Genomic DNA, 7429 nt, shown 5'->3' on the forward strand with positions numbered 1-7429 from the left:
ATACATAGTGTTTCGGTCCATCACCGTTTCCAGCTTAGGTAGTTGAAAGACATATTGCTACTCAGCTGCATAATTTCTTCAACACAAGTAACATACATGTACTACACACCACCCAGTCTGGCTTCAGAAAAATGAGTTCTTGCCAAACGGCCCTTACTAATGGGCGAAGGACATTGACTCAGGAAAAATAGTTTGTAGTGTATTCCTAGATCTCCATAAAGCTTTAGACAAAGTGGATCATATCTGTATCATTTTAGCGAACTTTCATTGTGCTGGTTTGATTCCTACCTAAAGAATCGAACTCAATATGTCCAAATAATGATATTAAATCTAAAAAGTGGCGTTCCACAAGGATCTAAGCATGGCCCCTTCTCTTTTATATATATATATAAACGATCTTCCATTGGTTGTCGAAAACATGTATGCTGATGATTCTACGATGCATGTAGGTGAAAGAAAATTGCAAATTGATATTATTAAAGTTGATAATTGGTGCACGTCTAACAATATGGCTCTAAATCCGAATAAGTAACTAGTATGTTAATTGGTACCAACAAGAAATTAAATAAAATAGGAAACATAATTTTAACTCCAAATGATAACTGTATTCAAAATGTATCATGACAAAAATTGTTAGGTGTTTATATTGATAAAAAAAACCCGCATAACTGTCAGAGGAAATCATTTCAGGGTATTCCTATTTTAACTCTAGTGGCCACAAACAGGGCCAATTCATCCCAATTGGAACCAATTTGGCATAAGACCTTATAATGATGTTACAGACCAAGTTTGATGACTTATTTATTTATTTTGGGTTTTACGGCGCACCAACACAGTATAGGTTATATGGCGCCAAACAGGACCACAAATTTTGGTTTCACATCTCATTTACATCGAAATAAAAACATGAGGTATGGAATCAAAATTTGCATACCTGCTGGAATCACAGAGTTACAGCAAAACCAAGTGTTAAGACCCTATTAGTCGCCTCTTACGATCATGCAAGGGTAAGGCAGTGGTTCCAATTCTTTTCATACACACATCGTCCCAGAACCACACGGGGCCAAGTTTGATGAAGATCCATCAAGCGGTTCATGAGAAGAAGAACTCTAAAGGTATTTCTACTTTAAGCCCCTTTTAGAGGCCAAGTGTCCCCAATTGAAGAAACATGGTAAAGCACATTATAATGATGCTCTAGGCAAGGTTTGATGAAGATCCAACAGGAAGTTCGTGAAAAGCAATTATTTAAAGGTATTTCTATTTTTAACTCTAGCAGTCCCTTGAAGGGGCCAAGTGTTTCCAACTGAACAAATTTGTTAAAGGACCTTATAATGATGCTACAAGCCAAGTTTGACGAAGATCCATCAAGTGGTTCATGAGAAGAAGCCAGGCATTTCTATTTTTAACACTAGCCCCCCCACCCCCAAGTGAACAAATTTTGGAGAGGATACAGACAAAGTTTGATGAAGATCCACTGAGTGGTTCATGAGAAGTGGTCGATAACTTAGCCCTAGTAGCCCCTAAAAGGGGCCAACTGCCCTCCACCAATTTGAATAAATTTGAGAGAGGACTTTGCAATGATCCTACAGACCAAGTTAGATAAAGATCCATCAAGCTGTTCATGAGAAGAAATCGGTTAAAGGTATTTCTAATTTTAGGCCTTAATGGGGTTTATTTCTCCCGTTCAAAAAAAAAAATGGGAGAGGACCTTTTAATGATGCTACAGGCCAAGTTTAATGAAGATCCATCGAGCAGTTCATGAAAAGTCTTTTAAAGGTTTTTCTATATTTAGCTCTAGTAGTCCCAAAAATGGGTCGAGTGCCCCCATTTGAACAAATTTAGGAAAGGACCTTATAAAGATGCTACAGACCAAGTTTGATGGAGATCCATCTTGCGGTTCATGAAAAGAAGTTGTTTAAAGGTATTTCTAATTTTAGCTCTAGAGACCCTTAAATAACAAGTGCTGTCACTAATGGTAACAAATGCCCCCGCAGCGCCTTGACCTTTGACCTGGTGACTTTGACCTCTGACCTGGTGACCCCAAAGTCAATAGGGGTCGTGTACTCAATAAGTACTATTAGCATGTGAAGTTTGAAGGTCCTGGGTGCAGTGGTTCTCGAGTACAGTGCCTTCATGCAAAAAGTTAACGTTGTGACAAACTAACGAACAAACGAACGAACGGACAGTTGAAAACTAATATGCCTCCCTTCGGGAGCATAAAAAGAGGCCAAGTGCCCCCATTTGAACAAAATTGGGAGATGTCTTTATAATGATGCTACAGACCAAGTTTGATGGAGACCCATCTTGCAGTTCATGAAAAGAAGTTGTTTAAAGGTATTTCTAATTTTACTCTAGAGACCCTTAAATAAAAAGAGGCCAAGTGTCCCCATTTGAACAAAATTGGGATATATCTTTATAATGATGCTACAGACCAAGTTTGATGAAGACCCATCTAGCGGTTCATGAGAAGAAGTGCTTTAAAGGTTTTTTTTGTTTTTTTTTTTTAATTTTTAGCTCTAGCAGCCCCTAAAAGAGGCCAAGGTGAACCATTTGAATAAACGTGATAGAAGTCCATGCCAGGATGCTACTGACCAAGTTTGGTGTAATTCTGACCAGTAGTTTCAGAGGAGAAGAAGTTTCAGTAGGATGATGGACGCTGGACCATCCACCTATACTAATAGCTCACCGCTGAGCTAAAACAGGTGTGTGAAAAAAAATGCACTCTAAACTATACTAGTATCTATTTTACAGAATATCTAAATGCTGATATGAAGAATAAGTTTTATAACTCATACATTTTACCAATTTTTGACTACCATCATCTATATGGGGATCTGCTCTAAAGTAAATATACAAAAAATCTTTGAAATTCAAAAAGAGGGCAACTCGACTTATGTTGAAAGCATCCTTCCAGACATCATCCAGTACTCTCTTCGGTGAACTCAAATGGATACCATTCCTAAACAGGATTAAATACAACATTGGTGTTTTGGTATATAAAGTTTTAAACAAACTTCACCTTCTTATATTTGTAACACAATTGAAATTTGCGACAATACATACTTTGGCCTTCATTCTAAAATAAATTTTGATCCACAGCACCTTCCACCTAAAATTAATGTTCTTAAACATTCGTTTTCTTTTATGGCTGTAAAAAATTGGAAAGACAAACCATACTGAATTAGAAATGCTAGCACAGTAAATTCATTTAAATATTTACTTAAAAACTTTCTTTTTTAATTAACTCAATGTAGAGACTCGATCACTATGTTATTACGCATTTATCTTCATTTACAAGACTGCTCTGTGGAATGACTGTGACATTTTTATTTGTATGTGTAAAATGTTTTGTGTTAGTTAGAGGGTCTCACTGAAAATAGATTTCTATAAAACTTCATGAGTTTTACATGCTTTAAACAAAAGAATTTATTATTATTATCATTATTGTAATTATTATTATTATAAGGAAATGCTTAGCCCAAATTTTGAACTTTTGACATCCATAATTTATCACAGGGTGTAACTTTACCAAGATGATTGCAAGTAAAACAAAATTTTATATTTCATGAAAAATATTTATTTTACACATGACAGTTTTATATTACAAAATTGTACCAATATTAAATATATGATAAATAAATCACAAGCTGAACGAGTAAGTACATAAACTGTATTCTTTTAAAAAGACTAGCCACCAGGTGTACATCGCAATATCAAATTATTATAAAATGAGTATCAATATGCAAAAATTATCAATAAGAGGGCTGTGACGGTCCTTTATTGCTCACCTGACTCAAATGGATATATGATTCAACAGACTTGGTAGCAGACTTCTACACAGCACTACATGTCAAATAGGTTTTAGAAAAGAAGATTTTGTAAAGTCTTTCGTATATTAGTCTATGTAAAACAAGTGACACACACAATTTTTACCACAGGGGCATGATTTGAGCAAATTCGGCCCTGTCAAGGAGCATTGTATTTGAAAACTATTTATTTAAGAACAATCCTTGTCTAAATCTTGAGTCCATGAACTTAGATAATTATTTTGCTTGCAGCATTGCATAGTGGTCCTCTACCAAATTTGTTGTTTTTTCCTGAATAAGTATAAGAAAAAAAAGTAAACCCTGGTGCTGGGCCAACTTTGATCCTAGGCGCATCATTTGAACAAAGTTGGCAGAAGACCAACACACAATGCTGCATGCCAAATACAAACTTAGTAGAGAACTTCTATCCAATGCTACATGCTAAAGTGTAGGCCTTTTAAAGTTTTTCATAATTATGTAAGTCTATCTTAGTGAAGCCCACAGTGGGGCCAATTTTGTCTCCAGGAGTATGATACAATTTAGTAGAAAAGTACTAGCTAATGCTATATTCCAAATATCTAAGCTCTGGCCTTGCAGTTTTGAAAACGAAGAGTTTTAAAAAAATTGTCTCAATGACATGGAAACCAGGGTTATTTAAGGAAAGAATTATTTTAATAACTTTGGTAAAGGACCATCTGAGGAACATCAAGACTAAGTTTCATCAAATTCCACCAGATGATTTTAGAGGAGATGTTGTTTGAAGAAAAGTGTGGACTGATAACAGACTGACGATATAAAAAGATGGCGAGTGATCACAATAGTTTGACCCAAGCACTTCAGGCCCAGGTTAGCCAAAAATCAGAATTCATTATCATTTAATCATACTTTTACGACTATGTTTAGATATTTTTGTCACTATTTTACCTCATTATTAGCATGGTGACTACCACAGTAAATAACTTTTTTACATGTTTTAAAGCTAATATGTGCTTTATACATAAATATTACTAAGATATCAATGTTTATTCGATAACTAACAACTTTCAATGCTTTCAAAATTTTGTAAATCTGGTCACACACCCATTTAAACAGAATAAAGTATATTTTAACACCTTGCATATTTTGTCTCATTAAACAAACTTACTATAAAAAGCTATTAAGCAACAATTTTGAACAACTAGAATGTACTACCATAGGACAAGAAAAGTGTCATACTTTCACAATTATATAAGCATGTCGAAGCAAATTACTTTTGATATTTAAATTAGTTTACTTATTGAGCAGACTAGTTGACTAGTTGTCAATTTTCTCAATTTAGACTAATACAAAGAGGCTAGAACTCCAGAGCAACACAGACTATCTGGCTGGTTATCGTACCTGACCAAGAGAGTATGCCCATGAACATTCTAAATTTGGTAAACATTGAAGAATTGCTTAAGTAAGAGAGCGCACAGTGTCAATTTTAACAATTTTTAGTAATTCAAAGACCATAACTCAGAGACAATCCAGCTGGTTATCAAATTTGGCCATGATGTAAGGCCCGTAATCATTCTGTCAGAGTTTGTGAACAATGAATAAGAACTGCTTAAGTTGGAAGTTAGAGAGGGGACACAGATTTTTTGTAATTTTATGTTATTCAATAGCCATAACTCATGACTGACTAGGAGTACCCAGCTGGTTATCAAATATATGAGATACATTGTATTTATGTACCATGTAACAACTACTCAAGTTGTAGTCAATTTTCACAAATTTTAATAATTCAAGGGCAAGAACTCCAAAGCCACTGAAACAATCCAGCTGGTTATCTAACATGGCAGTAATATTGTGCCTATAAACACTGTTGCCCAGTTTGGTGAACACTGGATAAGAACTGCTCATGTAAGAGAGCATACACTGTCAATTTTCTCAATTTTGCTTAACTCAAGAACCATAACTTCAGAAAGATGTAGAGGATCCAGTTTGGTATAGAACTAGGCTTACTAGATATTATATCAAAAATGTTTTGACCAAATTTGGTGAACACTGGACACAAATTACTCAAACTGAAGGGTGGACACTCTTAATTTTCAAGATCTTTAGTTATTCAAGGGCCAAACCTGCAGAGTCGCCAAGACAGTCCTGCTGGTTTATTGTCCCTGGCCAAGATTATTATGCCCATAAACATTATGACCAGGTCTGGTGAATTCTGGATAAAAACTGCTCAAGAAAGACAGCGGACAACCATAACTGATGATCAGCCACCACAGTTGATTACATAATATGTCCAGTTTCATGGGCATATAAAATAGAAAATAAGTGAATTACTTTATAACTCGATACTATCCCAGATTATTGTAACACTGATGAGTATAATCAAATTTAACTCATCATCATCATTATATCATGTAGTTGAATTCTCAATTCAATAAATCTTTTGCTGATGTAATTATTAAATAGTTTTGGAAAAATAATTACATGACAGTACAAATAAAACAATCTTATTGCACCACAATCAAAATATCTATCAACTTAAAGTATTACATGTAGTATAGCACTTTCAGTATTAAGAAAACACAAGCTCACATTGTCACAATTTATACAGTTTCAGTGGTCCTTTCAACATACAGATCTTCTCTCTCCCTTAACAGTAAAATGACTGTAGCACTTTGGGACAGTAATCGTTGGCTGGAAATTTGGAATACATTCAAGTCCCATAAAATTTCTCCGGTCTTTAAGAACGACATACGAAAAATGCCAGTTTGTCGGTGTCTGAAGATGATGTTCGTCAAGACTCTTACCAAAACTACATGTATAATTGTGTAAAACATGGTCCCATAGTATATAAGTCAAAACCAGTTATGAGTTTCTTGGAAAAGATCTATATATTAACATTATGATACCATATTTTTCAAACCATCTGAGTGTGGAATACTTAGAATAATAAAAAAGTATTATCATTATCTGTATAATATAATAACATTATATTAATGCTTTTGACTGAAGTCCTTGGGTTATACTTGGTAAACATTAACGTTAAAGAATGCCTACTGGCTACATTTATACTGTGACTTTATTTCCTGTAAATATAGCTCTTAACCCTTAGCATGCTGGACATGACTGAGTTTGCCTTTGCGGCCAGTGTAGATCATGATCAGCCTGCACATCTGCACTGTTCGCTATTCAGTCAGTATCTTTTTGGTATGCACACTTTTTAATAGTTAATGGTACTGTCCAAATTGAAAGAAGGACAAGTTCATTATAGAAATTTAGCAGGGTAAGGGTTAAAAGTCCTCACAGCATCCTTCCATTTCAGTTAATCAAATTTAAAACCTTTGCAGTGTAAATGTTTATTTTTTCAGTATGTCATTATTACTGCAGAGCTTATCACAATAAAGTACTATGAATATATACAAACAGATCTCTTAACCTGTGCTATTATTAATTACAATCTCTCTGTCAAATCCTTTGCCTTTAATAGAATCAGACTTGCCAGTCCAAAGCCAAAGGTGCAGCATACTTTGTCTCATTTCTTATATTAAGTGAATTTTTATTCTACCTATTTATTTCATACAGTAACCTTAACTGCACATATTTCCTGAAAAAATGCTAAAAATCTTGACAATTATCTTTTTCGAATTACC

Source organism: Mercenaria mercenaria, chromosome 17, assembly GCF_021730395.1.
Source record: "Mercenaria mercenaria strain notata chromosome 17, MADL_Memer_1, whole genome shotgun sequence".
NCBI classification, from domain to species: domain Eukaryota; kingdom Metazoa; phylum Mollusca; class Bivalvia; order Venerida; family Veneridae; genus Mercenaria; species Mercenaria mercenaria.